Here is an 18,101-nt window from a genome sequence, read left to right on the forward strand (position 1 = left end):
TGTACATTGTGTTGGCCTATAAGTGTTAAACGATTAACACATTTTAATAAATGTGTTAATCGCTTAACACTTATAGGCCAACACTTATAGGCCAACACTTAACAGCAGGCCCCTGCCTCATAACTTTTAAAAAGAAACTCAAAACTTGGCTGTTCGGTCGAGCCTTTCCCTGCCCCTAGACTATTTCTGCCAATATAGTATCCGATCAGCTGTTTTTCAGTTATCTCATGTTACTACATAAACTAGCAGAGTGTCGCATAATCATGTTATAATGCTAGAGTTAATCTCTAGAGGTTGGCTTCAAGCCCCTTCTCTCTGTTTATACCTCCCTACCTTGGTTTTTCTTACTCTTCACTTCCAATTCCCAGTTGCTCACCCTTGTTACAATGTAACTTTTTACTTTCTGCTCCCACTCTGACTCCTCTAATTGAGGTTTTGACTTGTTATTGTTAATGAGCTATTGTTCTATGTAAACAGAGTTGATTTGATCTGTATCAAGAAAGTTGGTATATAAAAACCCTAAATAAATAAATAAATAAATAAATAAATATAAATGTAATGAATATAACCAGCCTAAGGTTATCTGGGTACATATAGCTGGATAATAAAAACCTAACCGGCTGTACTTGAATATAGCTGGTTAAGTTCTTGTTACTGGCCTTGTGTGACCAGATATCTGGCTAAGTAGTGCTGTCATTACCCAACAAAATAAAGTTCAGACTATAGGATGACCAATCCCCTCCCAACCCCTCCAAAAGCATGATACTAAAGCCTTGTCAGGCCATAGTCTCCTTTCCCCATGCCGCTCTCTCTTAACCTTTTTAAAGCTTAACAAAGTGCCTGACATTGTATGCATGGGCCCTGGTCCCGATTGTGAAACACCCCAACGTCTGCCTCCCCAACTTACCCCCACCCACCCACAATGAAGAATTCTAGCACCTACCCCTTCCCCCAGTCCCCCCTGTCCCTTCTCATCCCAGCCTCGCTCCTGGCACCTCTAGCACTGCTCTGACATAGCAGCGCTGGAAACATAAACTTCAAAAGTGTTTTTGTATATAATGATTAGAAGTGGAATCTCTGGCTCTGTTTTGCCATCATGAGAATGTCAGGTGATCTATAAACATACGGTTCACTTGTTTAGGAAGTAAGAATTTATGTATATCATACATTTTTAATAATACATGAATAAGAAATACCTTTTGAACTTCATAATTATTGGATTAGCATTTGTATCCATAAAGTCTATATAAAGACTCTTGCCCTTGTGTTAATTTTTCACAATTTATACGTCTTGCTTTCTTAATACACAAGATATTCCTTCTGGAGATGGGATAGCAGCAGGCTCCATGTCATCAGAGCCAGTCTAAGTCTTATCCACACCAAAAGCTATAGTGATACACACTGGACCTGCATTGAAAGTCCATGATGAGAAGGATCCTGCTGCTATGCCATTTATAGACTAACTCTGCACACATCTTAGTGGGAAATGTACATATACACCATTACATGACATGGACTTTATGCAAAATATAATAAACATGCATACATTTGTTATCAATTTTAATCATTTTCATGTATAAATATTACTTGCTTAAATCCCACCCCTTTATATAAGAACATAAGAACATGTCATACTGGGTCAGACCAAGGGTCCATCAAGCCCAGCATCCTGTTTACAACAGTGGCCAATCCAGGCCATAAGAACCTGTCAAGTACCCAAAAACTAAGTCTATTCCATGTTACCGTTGCTAGTAATAGCAGTGGTTATTTTCTAAGTCAGTTAATAGCAGGTAATGGACTTCTCCTCCAAGAACTTAACCAATCCTTTTTTAAACACAGCTATACTAACTGCACTAACCACATCCTCTGGCAACAAATTCCAGAGTTTAATTGTGCGTTGAGTGAAAAAGAACTTTCTCCGATTAGTTTTAAATGTGCCACATGCTAACTTCATATGTAAATACATACCATTTATGCCTGTGTGTGGGTATAAAAGCTTTTCTCCTGGTGCTTATCAACCTACTTGCACTATGTCTGGAAAGAGGGGAGCCCTCCTGGAGAAACCCAGCTTCCTGCAAAGGGAGATGGACCTTTTTGTTCATGAGGTGATGAAAGTCTAGAATATCCTGTATGGGCTGGAATTCAGGAGAGTGAGCTCATACAGGAAAGAGAGGATGTGGAAGAAGATATGTCTAAAGGCTCAAGTTGATGGTCTACAGTAACCGAAGTGTGAAAGACCTGAGTCACAAGTTTCAAGACCTTGTTTGCTAAGTGAAGCAGAAGCAGGCCAGGATGAGAGATGAAGGGGCTGCAAGTCAGATCACCTTGTCTGCAGCAGAATGGATGTCATTCAGCATCATTTCACAGGCAGTTACGAGAGGTGTGGAAGATCTGGACACCTCACGTCCTGAAGGCCATCAGGATGAGCAGTTTATACAGGAAAGGCATATAAAGTGTTTGCATGTAATAAAGTAAAGTACTATGTATTTATATAAGTGGCCTACATCCAATTAAGGTCTTGGGCATATGGGCACACTGTGAGGACTATGGACCTTGTAAGGCCTCATGATCTCTTGGGGTTCCTGCACAGTGGGGGAAAAGGAGAGTATTTTGTGGTCATAATGTTTTTTTACTCACTGAGACTCTTCCTGCCCACTAGTCAATCTCTCCAGAAAGAAACTCTGCATACCTGTGCAGTTTTAGAAAATAAAATACTTTACTTACAGATAGCTGGAAAATGAATGTCTAAACATGAAACACCTCTAGCAATACTGCCACCACCACAGATAGAGGTTACCCTCACTCCGAGGGCATAAGTGGGATAATCACCCTCTTTCGTGATAGTGTTGTCCTCTGCTAGTGCGGTGGCTGAAGAGGAGAGGCTACACCCCTGCTCCCAGGCTACCTCTGCAGCCTCACATTCCCTCCATGGAGCAGCACAGACTTCCAGGCCCCTCCAGCAGCTATAAGCCTGTGCCATTGCCCCCAGTTTTCAGGCCCTTCGTGGGCAGCATCATTTGTGATCAGACACCGCTGTCAAGGAGCATGAGATTGGAACAGCCCAAGGCATTGGAATATCACTCCAGAAACAGAGGGTGGCCAAGAAAGGGTTGACTGTATATAACTTTTACTACACCAAGCACTCATATAAATAAATTTGCTTTCATCTTCTGAAATGTCTTTGTATCAGAGTGCTCCATTCCAGTTTAGCCTGCTGATGACTCTGGTAATATATCTCCTGCAATTCCTCCTGACTCTGTTTGTGTGCCTCCTCCTCCTCTTCTTCATCCAGATGATTTTCTTTTCCCTTTGTTGGAGGCAGGCTTTGGTTTTTGGCAAGATTATGAAGAATGCAGAAGGTTACAAAGGTCTTACAGACCTTAGTGGGTTTGTAGAGAAGGCAGCCCCCAGATGTGTTCAGGTAGCAGAATTGTGTTTTCAGTAGGCTAATGCTCTTTCAGTGACTGCCCTGATCTGGCAGTGCACCCTGTAGTAAATATCTGCAGCAGTCTGCGAGTTAGCTAGTGGGATCATGAGCCAGGTTTTGAATAGATATCCTCTGTCACCTCTAGGGGAGATCACAGGGAAAAGTAGAATTAGATATCCTTTAGTAGTGGGCAGCAGGATAGTTCCTTGGGTAAGGTTGGAGCAGTTCTCCTGGATCAGTACTGTATACCAAGATATGAGGGAGACAAAATGAAAAGGTAAATTGCTGTGTGGTGGTGGTGGTAGTAATAAGTGCATTCCTATCTAGAAGCCAGCCCTCCGTGATGTGCCCTTCCTATAAGTGATCATGAATTCCTAACTGTGAGAGGATGTAGTCATTATTACTGGATCCAAAAAACCTGGCCACGACATCCATGATAATTGCCTTGGCATTGCAGACCAGCTGCATATATAGGGAGTGGGAAACCCTTAAGTTTGTGGTAGGTGGCCTTGTCATAAGAACATAAGAACATGCCATACTGGGTCAGACCAAGGGTCCATCAAGCCCAGCATCCTGTTTCCAACAGTGGCCAATCCAGGCCTTAAGAACCTGGCAAGTACCCAAAAACTAAGTCTATTTCATATTACTGTTTATAGTAATAGCAGTGGCTATTTTCTAAGTCAACTTAATTAATAACAGGTAATAGATTTCTCCTCTAAGAACTTATCCAGTCTTTTTTTTTTTAAACACAGCTATACTAACTGGCACTAACCACATCCTCTGGCAACAAATTCCAGAGTTTAATTGTGCGTTGAGTGAAAAAGAACTTTCTCCGATTAGTTTTAAATGTGCCACATGCTAACTTCATGGAGTGCCCCCTAGTCTTTCTATTATCTGAAAGCGTAAATAATCGATTCACATCTACCCTTTCTAGACCTCCCATGATTTTAAACACCTCAATCATATCCCCCCTCAGCCTTCTCTTCTCCAAGCTGAAAAGTCCTAACCTCTTTAGTCTTTCCTCATAGGGGAGCTGTTGTATTCCCCTTACCATTTTTGTCGCCCTTTTCTGTACCTTCTCCATCGCAATTATATCTTTTTTGAGATGCGGCGACCAGAATTGTATACAGTATTCAAGGTGCGGTCTCACCATGGAGCAATACAGAGGCATTATGACATTGTCTGTTTTATTCACCATTCCTTTTCTAATAATTCCCAACATTCTGTTTGCTTTTTTGACATCCGCAGCACACTGAACAGACAATTTCAATGTGATATCCACTATGACGCCTAGATCTCTTTCTTGGGTGGTAGCACCTAATTTGGAACCTAACATTGTGTAACTATAGCATGGGTTATTTTTCCCTATATGCATCACCTTGCACTTATCCACATTAAATTTCATCTGCCATTTTGATGCCCAGTTTTCCAGTCTCACAAAGTCTTCCTGCAATTTATCACAATGTGCTTGTGATTTAACTATGAACAATTTTGTATCATCTGCAAATTTGATTACCTCACTCGTCGTATTTCTTTCCAGATCATTTATAAATATATTGCAAAATAAGGGTCCCAATACAGATCCCTGAGGCACTCCACTGTCCACTCCCTTCCACTGAGAAAACTGTCCATTTAATCCTACTCTCTTATTCCTGTCTTTTAGCCAGTTGGTAATCCACGAAAGGACATCGCCACCTATACCATGACTTTTTACTTTTCCTAGAAGCCTCTCCTGAGGAACTTTGTCAAACACCTTCTGAAAATCCAAGTACACTACATCTACCGGTTCACTTTTATCCACATGTTTATTAACTCCTTCAAAAAAAAAAGTGAAGCAGATTTGTGAGGCAAGACTTGCCTTGTGTAAAGCCATGCTGACTTTGTACCATTAAACCATGTCTTTCTATATGTTCTGTGATTTTGATATTTAGAACACTTTCCACTGTTTTTCCTGGCACTGAATTCAGGCTAACCGGTCTGAAGTTTCCCGGATCGCCCCTGGAGCCCTTTTTAAATATTGGGGTTACATTAGCTATCCTCCAGTCTTCAGGTACAATGGATGATTTTAATTATAGGTTACACATTTTTACTATTAGGCCTGAAATTTCATTTTTTAGTTCCTTCAGAGCTCTGGGGTGTATACCATCTGGTCCAGGTGATTTTCTACTCTTCAGTTTGTCAATCAGGCCTACCACATCTTCTAGGTTCACCGTGATTTTGTTCATGTCCATCTGAATCATTACCCATGAAAACCTTCTCCGGAACGGGTATCTTCCCAACATACTCTTTAGTAAACACCGAAGCAAGAAATCATTTAATTTTTCCGCGATGGCCTTATCTTCTCTAAGTGCCCTTTTAACTCCTCTATCATCTAACAGTCTAACTGACTCCCTCACAGGATTTCTGCTTCGGATATATTTAAAAAAGTTTTTACTGTGAGTTTTTGCCTCTACGGCCAACTTCTTTTCAAATTCTCTCTTAGCTTGTCTTATCAATGTCTTACATTTAACTTGCCAATGCTTATGCATTATCCTATTTTCTTCTGTTGGATCCTTCTTCCAGTTTTTGAATGAAGATTTTTTGGCTAAAATAGCTTCTTTTACCTCCCCTATTAACCATGCCGGTAATTGTTTTGCCTTCTTTACACCTTTTTTAATGTGTGGAATACATCTGGACTGTGCTTCTAGGATGGTATTTTTAAACAATGTCCATGCCTGTTGAACATTTTTAACCTTTGCAGCTGCACCTTTCAGTGTTTTTTCTAACTATTTTCCTCATTTTATCAAAGTTTCCCTTTTGAAAGTTTAGTGTTAGAGCTGCAGATTTACTTATTGTCCCCCTTCCAGTTATCAGTTTAAATTTGATCATGTTATGATCACTGTTGCCAAGTGGCCCCACCACCGTTACCTCTCTCACCAAATTCTGTGTTCCACTAAGAATTAAATCTAAAATAGCTCCCTCTCTTGTTGGTTCCTGAACCAATTGCTACATGAAGCAGTCATTTATTACATCCAGGAACTTTATGTCTCTAGCAAGTCCTGATGTTTCATTTACCCAGTCAATATTGGGGTAATTGAAATCTGGTGCAAGATAGATTGTATCACCACCAAAAATTCCAAATAACTTTTTATTCCAATTCAAGGTAGAACCGGGTAGGTAAATGTTCAAGCGGCAACTCCATAAATTGTATAACACACAATTTTACAGCGATCCCCCGACACGGACCGTGTTTCGCTCGGCTGCATCGGGGGGGACCAGCACACACATTTCAATCTAGAACATAAACAAATAATATAGTCATAATATGGTGGTGAAAAGATGGCCAAACAAATTCTGGAGATAGTACACATACCTTCTCAAACATTCAATGGAGCGCGGACGCCTTCAATACTGACAACCATTTAAGGTGAAAAAGGGCGCGAAAGCAGACAGTCTCGCGAGAACTGTCAAAGTGGAACATGACAGTCTCGCGAGAACTGTCAAAGTTAAAATTTAAACATGACAGCAAAGTGCAAGACTCAGTTAAACAGATACCAATCAATATCCTTATTTAATCCTTTGGAGGAAACAGTGTCCAGAATAAAGATCCACTTCTGTTCCCTCCGACCCAGTACCTCGGGATTTTCTATATTCTTCGGAATGGTTTGGCTTTATTCATGAATGGCGACGTTATATAGATGACGTGTTCTTGATTTGGAAGGGCACTGAGCCCCAATTTTACATGTTCCTAGATTGGCTCAACTCATGTCATTCACACATTCAATTCAACTTCTGTTTACATGCTTCAGTTATTCCTTTTCTGGATGTCTTGATCTCGGTGGCAGGGGACAGTTTTCAGACCACACTGTTCAGAAAAGATACCGACCGTAACACCCTTCTTCAATATCATAGCTGCCACCCCCGCCCCTTAAAAAACAATATTCCCACCGGACAGTTTTTGCGGCTTCGCCGCCTTTGTTCATCCCGGTATGAATTTTTGACACAGGCACAGGGTTTGACAACCCGTTTTTTGGAACGCGGCTACCCCCCTATGGTGATTAAGAGAGCTTTTAAAAGGGCACTGTATACCCATAGGGACTGGTTATTTCTACCCTCCACCAAGCCAGACGATACTGCAAACAATTGTATTCTACCATTCTCCATTTTGGGGAATACCATTGCTAACATGATTCGCCGTCATTGGACGGCGCTTTCACTTTCTGAGCTGCTGCACAGTCCCCTCCGCTTCACTTTTCGGCGGGGCAAAAATCTACGTGACAGGCTTGTACACGCGGCTTTGTCCACAGATACAACCTTTGCTACGGTTGATTTTACATCCTCTATGCATGCTACACACAAACCTTGTGGACACTGCAGCATGTGTTGCCACACTGAGCTATCCACGGAATTTGTTCATCCCTCCACGGGCCGTGTATTTAAAATTCGGACTGACTCTGACTGTGTCACGAAAGGAGTAGTTTATGTAATTAAATGTCCCTGCCCCCTGCTGTATGTCGGCAAGACTACCCGCATGCTCAAGACTCGCATGATCGAGCACTTTTCGAACATTCGTCTGGGCAGAGCGGACGAACCCCTGTTGACACATTGGCTGGAACGCGGCCACTCCATTTCCGACCTCTCCTTCTCGGTCCTCGAGGTGATTCGCCGTCCCATCAGGGGTGGCAACTATCCCGAGGTACTGGGTCGGAGGGAACAGAAGTGGATCTTTATTCTGGACACTGTTTCCCCCAAAGGATTAAATAAGGATATTGATTGGTATCTGTTTAACTGAGTCTTGCACTTTGCTGTCATGTTTAAATTTTAACTTTGACAGTTCTCGCGAGACTGTCATGTTCCACTTTGACAGTTCTCGCGAGACTGTCTGCTTTCGCGCCCTTTTTCACCTTAAATGGTTGTCAGTATTGAAGGCGTCCGCGCTCCATTGAACGTTTGAGAAGGTATGTGTACTATCTCCAGAATTTGTTTGGCCATCTTTTCACCACCATATTATGACTATATTATTTGTTTATGTTCTAGATTGAAATGTGTGTGCTGGTCCCCCCCGATGCAGCCGAGCGAAACACGATCCGTGTCGGGGGATCGCTGTAAAATTGTGTGTTATACAATTTATGGAGTTGCCGCTTGAACATTTACCTACCCGGTTCTACCTTGAATTGGAATAAAAAGTTATTTGGAATTTTTGGTGGTGATACAATCTATCTTGCACCAGTGTCCTCTATTACTTGCAGATGTGCAAGGCTCCTGCTTCTTCTGTTTTCGGTAATTGAAATCTCCCATTATTATTGCACTGCCAAATTGGTTAGCTTCCCTGATTTCTCTAAGCATTTCATCATCTGTCTGACCATTTTGTCCAGGTGGACGGTAGTATACTCCTATCATTATACTCTTACCCAACACACATGGGATTTCTACCCATATAGATTCTACTGAGCATTTAGTCTCTTGTATGATCTATACTCTATACCCTCCTGGACATAAAGTGCCACACTCCCACCAAGTTGATCTTCCCTATCATTGCGATATAATTTGTACCCTGATATAGCACTGTCCCATTGGTTATCCTCCTTCTACCAAGTCTCCGTGATGCCAGTTATGTCAATCTCATCATTTGCTGCTATTCACTCCAACTCTCCCATCTTATTTCTTAGACTTCTGGCATTGGCATATAGACATTTCAAAGTGTGTTTTTTTTGTTTGTATTAACTTTTAAAGGAACCTCTCTGTTAGGATGCATTAACTTTCCTGTTTCATTAGTATCCTTCAAGGATACATTTCTCCGAACCATGCACTGCTGAGTGACTGTCTGCTTTCCCCCTTGTTCTAGTTTAAAAGCTGCTTTATCTCCTTTTTGAAAGTTAGTGCCAGCAGCTTGGTTCCACTCTGGTTAAGGTGGAGCCCATCCTTTCGGAAAAGTCTCCCCTTTCCCCAAACGTTTCCCCAGTTCCTAATAAAGCTGAATCCTTCTTCCCTGCACCATCGTCTCATCCACGCATTGAAACTCTGGAGCTCTGCCTGCCTCTGGGAACCTGCCACATCCTCTGGCAACAAATTCCAGAGTTTAATTGTGCGTTGAGTGAAAAAGAACTTTCTCCGATTAGTTTTAAAATTGCCATATGCTAACTTCATGGAGTGCCCCCTAGTCTTTCTGTTATCCGAAAGCATAAATAACCGATTCACATCTACCCGTTCTAGACCTCTCATGATTTTAAACACCTCTATCATATCCCCCCTCAGCCATCTCTTCTCCAAGCTGAAAAGTCCTAACCTCTTTAGTCTTTCCTCAGATATGCAAATACATACCATTTACGCCTGTGTGTGGGTATAAAAGCTTTTCTCCTGGTGCTTATCTTCCTACTTGCACTATGTCTGGAAGGAGGGGAGCCCTCCAGGATTTCTGCTTCGGATATATTTTAAACAATTTTTACTGAGAGTTTTTGCCTCTACGGCCAACTTCTTTTCAAATTCTCTCTTAGCTTGTCTTATCAATGTCTTACATTTAACTTGCCAATGCTTATGCATTATCCTATTTTCTTCTGTTGGATCCTTCTTCCAATTTTTGAATGAAGATCTTTTGGCTAAAATAGCTTCTTTTACCTCCCCTTTTAACCATGCCGGTAATCGTTTTGCCTTCTTTCTACCTTTTTTAATGTGTGGAATACATCTGGACTGTGCTTCTAGGATGGTATTTTTTAACAATGACCACTCCTCTTGCACACTTTTTTCCTTTGTAGCTGCTCCTTTCAGTTTTTTTCTAACAATTTTTCTCATTTTTCCAAAGTTTCCCTGGAGCTCTTATAGGAACCATGAGTGCAATTGATAGCGCTCAAGACAGTGGTAAGCGTGAAATGTTGTAGAAATCAGATTTGTTGCTGTTACTGTCTGCTCCAAGGGAAAGTACTGTTTGATTTTAGACTGTTAAACATTCTGTTCTAGTTTTGGAAAACATATAGATGAGAGATCACGTGATGTGGTGAGCCAGGAAGAGGCTTTCTCCCTGAGCTCCGGGTGTCCGCTCCCACAATCGCGCATCATCTGCTCTAAATAACAACAGGACTTAACCAAATTCCTTGAGGGACGAGAGCATATGTCCATCGTCTGATATATGCAGAAATCGCCTTCGGCTATGGCTGCAAAGGGCACTAAAAAAGATAAAGAAAAACTGCGAAGCGCTGATCCCAAAATGGCGGCGGGGCCCGAGCCGACAGAGGACAGCACACATACCAACATAACGCTGGCTGATATCAAAGAGACAGTTAAAGCTGCTCTCGACGAAAAATTTGGAGAAAAAATCGCCGGGATAGAGGAACGACTAACGGAGGTGTGTTCGGCTCTCACTGAACTTACCCCCCGATTGGAGCTGGTAGAAGGCCGTCTGTCGACATTAGAAGATGATTGCTTAGCGACCCCTACGACCCTCACGGCGCATGACGCGAAAATCAAGGCCCTTGAACAAAAATTGGACGACCTTGAGAATAGGGATCGCAGGGCTAATTTGCGGTTTTTGGGATTCCCCGAAAGTATAGCAGAAAGTGAGCTGTGCACTGCAAGACAGCCTCGTGGTTGAACGGGCCCACCGCCTTGGGCCACGGAAGGATGTTGCTACTCGCCCACGCATAGTGATAGCTAAGCTCTTAAACTACCGCCACAAGCAAGATATTTGGCAAGCATACCGTGCAAAAAAGGAAGTAGCGTACAACGGAGCAAAAATCAGGGTTTTTCAAGACTACTCCCTCCGGGTTTCTGAACAGAGGAAAGCATTTTCCATGATTTGCACGGAGCTCTACAATCGCCAGGTACGATTCTCCTTACTTTACCCGGCGAAATTAAAAATATGGAGTGCCGATAAAACCTACATTTTTGACACCCCGGATGGGGGCTAAGAAGCACCTCCAGCAGCCCTGAGGGCCTACAGAGACGACTGCTGGCACGGCTATATGTCGATTGAATCCAGTTCTAACCCACGGTTCTTTGCATAATCAAATGCTGATTGATACCCCAGAGAGGAGAATCCAGAGAGATGGGTCTAAGCCGCTTTCTTAAATTAAGAACATGACCTACACACAAGACTACGCATTTGAATCCTCTGATGACTTCAGACAGGGTAATAGAGCCCAGACTCTTCTGATCGTTTGCTTTATTATGGGGAACTTTTCTGTTGTTGTACCAGAAACCAGCCTTGGGAGGTTCCATGAACAGAATACTTTGACAGATGGATCCTACATCTGAGTATTAACTTAATTTCCTCTCTAGATCCTGACCGTTGTTTCAGGCTTCCAGGACTGTAGAGGCAATATGGAGGGTAGTTATTTCAAAAGTCAGCGTGAAAGTTTTACCTCTTTGTGATGGAGACTCTCCTAACTGTTATGTTTTCTATGATTCTCCTTCTCTCCTCTCTGCTTAGACAGTAACTTTTCATTGAAGAGTGTTGATGCATATGTTATAGTTATGGTATTACTGTATTTAAAATGGTGGGAGTGGGACACCCGGTCACATGCAACACGTGATCTTCTTACCACCGTACCGGTGGTTTTGGTTGATGATTGTGGTTGGGAAGGGGGGTTGGGTAGGGAGGGGGGTATGGGGGAGGGGGGGGGCCTGCCGAGGTAATCTATATTTACTTAATCTATTACTCAGAGTTAACAAATTTTTTCAGAAGGGAAGTGGAGAGGCTAGGCTGGGAGTCTCTCTGCTCTTCGATTGGCATTGCTACCAGGGACTTGGGTCCCAGATGTTCCGACTCACTCTGGACAATGGATAAACTATTATCATGGAATGTGAATGGTATAGGGATCGCCCATCAAACGAAAGAAAATCCTTAATCATTTAAAACATCTGCAGACAGACATAGCTTGTCTCCAGGAAACGCATCTCTCGGCCCTAGAGAGTGCAAAATTGCGTAGAGACTGGGTGGGGAGCTGTATCTTCTCAGCGGCGCAGGGGAAGAAAGGAGGAGTAGCGGTGTTAATCCATAAAAACCTCAACTTTAAGGTAAATAATCACATCATTGACTCAGAGGGCCGTTATGTTTTGATAACGGGACTATGGAACGACACTTTGGTTACCATATGTAACGTTTATGCCCCTAATGAGTATAGACATAGTTTTTTTGAACATCTGGAACGGTTGTTGCTCACTCACATGCAAGGCACTGTATTACTCATGGGAGACTTTAATTGTGTTCACGATGCTAGCATTGATCGCAGCCCACCAGTATTAAAAACACCACCCAAAAAGTTAAAAGGCATTGCATACCTCTGCTCCCGGTTAGGTCTGGTAGACATATGGAGGGTGCTGCACCCAACAGAGAAAGATTATACACATGTATCCTGGGCACATGCCTCACTATCACGTATCGATTATATCCTGGTCTCTCACAGCAGTTTTAACCGCATTGGTTCGGCCACCATAGGAACGCAGGTCATATCCGACCACTCCCCAGTCACAATGCAGATACATACTGCCCATAGCAAAGATGGGCCTCGGATGTGGCGCTTCCCAACCCATCTGAAACACCACACTCAATTTCAAACATTCTTGCAGGCTAAATGGGATGAGTTTCTTCTACATAACCAACAACACACTGATAACCCCCAACTTTTGTGGGAAACCTCTAAAGCTGTGCTTCGCGGGGAAATAATTTCCTACACACACTCCCTGCGTAAACAATTAAATGCCAAAATACTATTATTGGAACAGCACCTCCGTCTTCACAAAACTTCCATGATTTCCACTCCCGGCCATTCGAAGAAGGAGTACTACAACACGTTGAACCAACTAAATACTTTATTGCATTCTAGAGCGCAGCAGCAATTGGATAGAGGGGACCAAAAACTATTCCAATTTGGTAACAAGGCTGGACGGTTACTAGCTAATTTAGTGCGGACTGAGCGTCCAAAAATGTTCATTTCCCAAATGAAAGATGCTAAAGGCAAATTAGTTACAAAAAAGGCTGATGTCTGTGACGTATTCAGAGACTTTTATACTCAATTATATGCTGCTGAGCAACATGAAAATAGATCGGCGGAAAAGGAGTTTTTTCAAGACCTTTCCCTCCCTCGTCTTTCTTCTTCACAATTAGAATTTCTAAACCGACCTATCCAACCTATTGAAGTTTCCAATGCAATAGCAGCCGTTCAATCAGGGAAATCTCCCGGGCCAGATGGCCTTTCCTATGACTTTTATAAAATACTGTGTAAGCAACTAACAGATACGTTAACCTCCTTCTACCGAGATGGCCTGCATAGGGATCTCTTTCCGCCTCACTTCAATCTTGCCCATATTATCATATTACCTAAACCGGGGAAAGATCCTCTGCTACCGGGATCTTATCGTCCAATATCTCTTTTAAACTGCGACCTTAAACTACTGGCTAAAGTTCTAGCGGACCGTCTCAACATATTGCTACCTCTCGTCATTTCCCATCACCAAGTGGGCTTTGTAAAAGGACGCACGGGAAACGCTAATATGCTCAAACTTATAACGGCTATGAAGATCCATTGGATTTGATTCTGAAAAGGCCTTTGACCGTGTCTCTTGGAAGTACATGTTTTTTGCCCTACGTGCGTTGGGATTTGAGGGGGCCTTTTTGAAGTACATCGCGCTCTTGTATAGCTCTCCGGTCTCCAGGGTTGTAGCTAATGGCTTTGTATCAAAAGACGTGCCCATCTGTAGAGGAGTACGTCAAGGATGTCCGCTTTCCCCCCTTCTATACATACTGGCCATAGATCCTCTTCTACGAAAGATAGCGGCGAACCCTCTGATTATGGGCTATGGAGGACCTGAACATCCATTTAAGGTCGCGGCCTTTGCGGATGACATCCTGATCTTTATTCTAAATCCGGAAATATCTTTACCAGAAGTGTTGCGGCTACAGGAAGTGTTTGGCACCTTTGCCGGCCTAAAAATCAATCACGAAAAGTCAGAAGTCGTCGATGTAATAGGCACAGTCCGCTCAGCTTGGCCGGGCCCCTTCCCCCTCCGTTGGGTTGAGGCTGCACTTAAATATTTGGGGATTCGGATCCCAATCAACATCGATGAACTATACAGCGTTAATATAAAACCCCTCATTGCACAAACCTCGGCAACACTCGAAAGATGGCAAGCTCTGCCGCTGTCCCTCAAAGGCAGGATTCAGCTTTTTAAAATGATAATCTTACCAAAATGGCTGTATGTCCTCCAGATGATTCCCCTTTGGATAACTAAATTAGATATGACTTGCATCAATAAGGCACTGCGCACCTTCCTCTGGAGAGCGAAAAAACCTCGCATATCAATGACAAACTTATACAGACCAGTTGAGAAGGGTGGGTTGGGATGTCCGAATCTTTTTTGGTACAACTTGGCTTGTAATCTTCGGTTGGTTAGGGATATGTTATTCTCCACCTCAACATACGTCCCCTGCCACATGCTAACTGCTTGGTACAACATTACAGGACTAAATCCTTACTTACAACTCGATACCAACCATTTATCCAAAGATCTCAAGCTGAGTCTTCTGATGCAAACCTGTCGTAAGGTGTGGAGTCATCTACTTAAGCTTCTTGAATTGCCTTCTCGTCTGACGGCCTTCCTCACCATAGTTCACAACCCAGAATTTGGGCCGGGGGTTCAGGCCTCCCACTTTCAAGGTTGGTACCGGCAGGGGTTGCGTTTTATTTACCAACTTTTTGATGATACCTCCTCACAACTCTGTTCCTTTCCCGACCTGCAGAGTCCCTTTGGATTGTCCGCTGACAACTACTTTGCTTTTCTTCAAATTCAGCATTATATCAGCAGACGACGAGATCTCTTTTCGTTTACACCATCTTTTCGTAAACTTAGAGAGCTCTTCCCAGAGTGCCCCACCCAGAAAATGAACATTACATGGTATTACTCAGTTCTTACACAGCTGGGCACCGATGCTCCAATCCAACAACTCTATTGCAAATGGACACACTGGCCGACATTCACTCTACTATTTGAAGACTTCCAACAGCTTTTCGGAATGACCAGACATATAAGTGACAATGTGTTATTACAAGAAACGCATTATAAATTTTCTTTGGCAGTTTTTTATTTCTCCATCGAAAGCCAATAAGATTCATTTTGACTGATGCGGCTCTATGTCCCAAGTGTCGGACACACGAAGGCACTTATGTTCATAGCTTTTGGGAATGTCCATGCATTCTTGTTTTTTGGACTGAACTAGCCCATCTATGTTCACAGATCCTGGGCCAAACATTGCCAGTAGATCCCAACCTTTGGCTTTTCGGTTCTCCTGCAGCGTTGAATTGGGATCCCCCACTTCCTTCCATGTACTACTTACACAGAGCAGGCTTACTGGGGAAAAAAATGATTTTATTACACTGGCTCTCCGATAAACTACCTTCGGTGGACGCCTGGTTTTCCAGAATGATCCACTTGTGCAGCCTTGAATATGCTACAGCCCAGAACACCTCCTTCAAGAAGTTCAAGGTCATCACGGATATTTGGGAACCCTTGTTTATCTACTTAAACCCTACCATTCACGCTAGACCATAATACTGGACGAATGCGAAGTTGCATTTATTTACTTATTGGTTCTTGCTATCTTTTAGTTTACTATCCTCGGCAGGTGGGGGGGGGGGAGAAGAATTGGGGGAATGGGGGTTCAGGGAGGGAGGTGGGATGGGGGATTTCATATTATATAGTACTGGTTACAGAAACCACTTACTTCTTCCAGTTGTCAACATTGTCAGGATGCTTTCCAGCTAGACCTACTTTGTATTATTCTAGGCAGACTCTGTTGTAATGGTTAAGCATTGCCTATATTGTTGTTTTGTGACCACCTCTGGTTATTTCCACCATGTTTGAGTGTTTATGTTAAAATCTTAATAAACATATATGAAAAAAAAAAATATATAGATAAATAAATATAGTGGTTGTAACATTTGGCCAACTTCAGGATAGCCTTGCGACTAAGCCGCACTTACCCAGCTCCTTACCAGAGCCCCTGTGTGGCCAGATCACTGACATCAGCTTCATCACGCTGCATCCTTCATAGGCATGCACACTTTAAAGGCTCTGTGGCACCAATGGATGATGTCACAATTTGCCTTTTTAAACCCAGCTTCATAGCTTTTCCTTGCCTCAGCAACAGGTCCTTCTGCTTCTTTAGCAGTGCGTATTGCTTTTCCTGCTCTTGCCTCTCTCCAACCTTGTTCCTGATCCTGTCTTGCCATGTCCAGCCTGCCTTCCCTCATCCAGCCAGCTCTGCCTTGCCTCTTCCAGTTTGCCTTGCCTTGTCCTGTCTCCAGCCATACATCATTCCGGTCCTTCTCTTGCCTGCCTAGTATTGACCTCTGTTACGGACCCGGACTACCTGCCGCCTGCCACTGACCTCAGCCTTGGACCTCGACTATGCCTTGCTCACTGTCTTCCCTGACCCTCAGCCTTAACCTGGTAACTGTCTGATTGCTGCCTACCCTGATAATCAGAATGGCTCTGGACTCCCTCTTCCTGACCGCCCTTTAGGACTGTCACCTAAGCCCTGCTGGCCCCTGAAACCCAAAAGCTCAACCTCTGGGGAATGGGGCTGGTATAGGTGAAGGTCCAGCTCTGTCTCAGTCTAGAGTGCATCTGCCGGCTGTCTGTATGAGCCTAGCAGGATCGCCACAGCACAAGGGTTCACTACCATTACAGTGATGTGTTTTCCTGAGAAACACAACCAGGATCTGCTCAATACATATGGAGGTGGCAGACTGGCTTATTCCAGTCATGACTCCTAGAAATGTCAGGAAAGTGCCAGTGGCTAAAACTTCCAGGACAGTAGTGACTGGTAAGGGGTGTCCCCTGTGGATGGAAGGGTGCAGGTGCTGCTCTAACTGCTGGCATTGGTACAGTATGGTTTCCTTGTTGAATCTGAACCTACACATGACTTGCTCCTCTGATCCGAAAACTGTGCTCTAGTCCTGTATACTCTCTGTAAGGAGTATCTCCTCCTCCTCCTCCTCTGTTATCTCTCCCTCCTCAACTGTTGGGCAATGGGTATCTGTAAGCCCATAAGAGTCATTTTGAAAATAGATTCTCCACCACTGACTCCCAACCCCCAGTATGGCCCAGTCTATTCCAGTTACCCCCTCTCTACCGTATGGGCCAGTATAGCCCAGATACAGTATAGCCCAGTTTGTCCCAGATATGCTCTCTACACTGCCCAGTATGGCCCAGTCTGCCCCAGTTACCACCCCTGTATGGACCAGAATGTTCCAGGTACGTTCACACTCCCCAGTATATTCTAGTCTGTTCCAGGTACCCCCCAGTAAGGCCCAGCAATTAGATGGCTTCAGTGGTCATATTGTCTCCAACATTCTCCTGAAGCAGAGCCTTACACTCAAAACACTGCACCAGTGTTGGGCTGACAGGAAATCAGTATACCACCCTACTATACAAAGCTACGTTTTAAGTGCATAATACAATTTCTTTTTTAAAAATGGTTTATCTTGGGTGATTGATGATTATAATCTCAGATACTGTTAAGTCAATTTTAGTGACCACTGATATTTTCATCATATGAATCATTCGCATCACTATATGAGTATCACCATGAAATAACTTGTTGTGCTATAGTAGATTTAGGGGGTCATTTTCAAAGGAGTTACGCATGTAAATGTGACATACTATCGTAGCAATTTTCAAAAGCTATTTACTCGAGTAAAGT

The 18,101-nt window shown here is 43.2% G+C and overlaps 1 protein-coding gene across 2 annotated transcripts in view; it reads left to right on the plus strand.

Annotated features, from left to right (window-relative positions):
• The window catches only part of ATG7 (autophagy related 7), a 533,052-nt gene that overhangs the window by 188,207 nt on the left and 326,744 nt on the right, over nt 1–18,101 (plus strand). The gene's annotated exons all lie outside the window — the stretch shown is intronic.

Source organism: Rhinatrema bivittatum, chromosome 4 (assembly GCF_901001135.1).
Source record: "Rhinatrema bivittatum chromosome 4, aRhiBiv1.1, whole genome shotgun sequence".
Lineage (NCBI taxonomy): Eukaryota > Metazoa > Chordata > Amphibia > Gymnophiona > Rhinatrematidae > Rhinatrema > Rhinatrema bivittatum.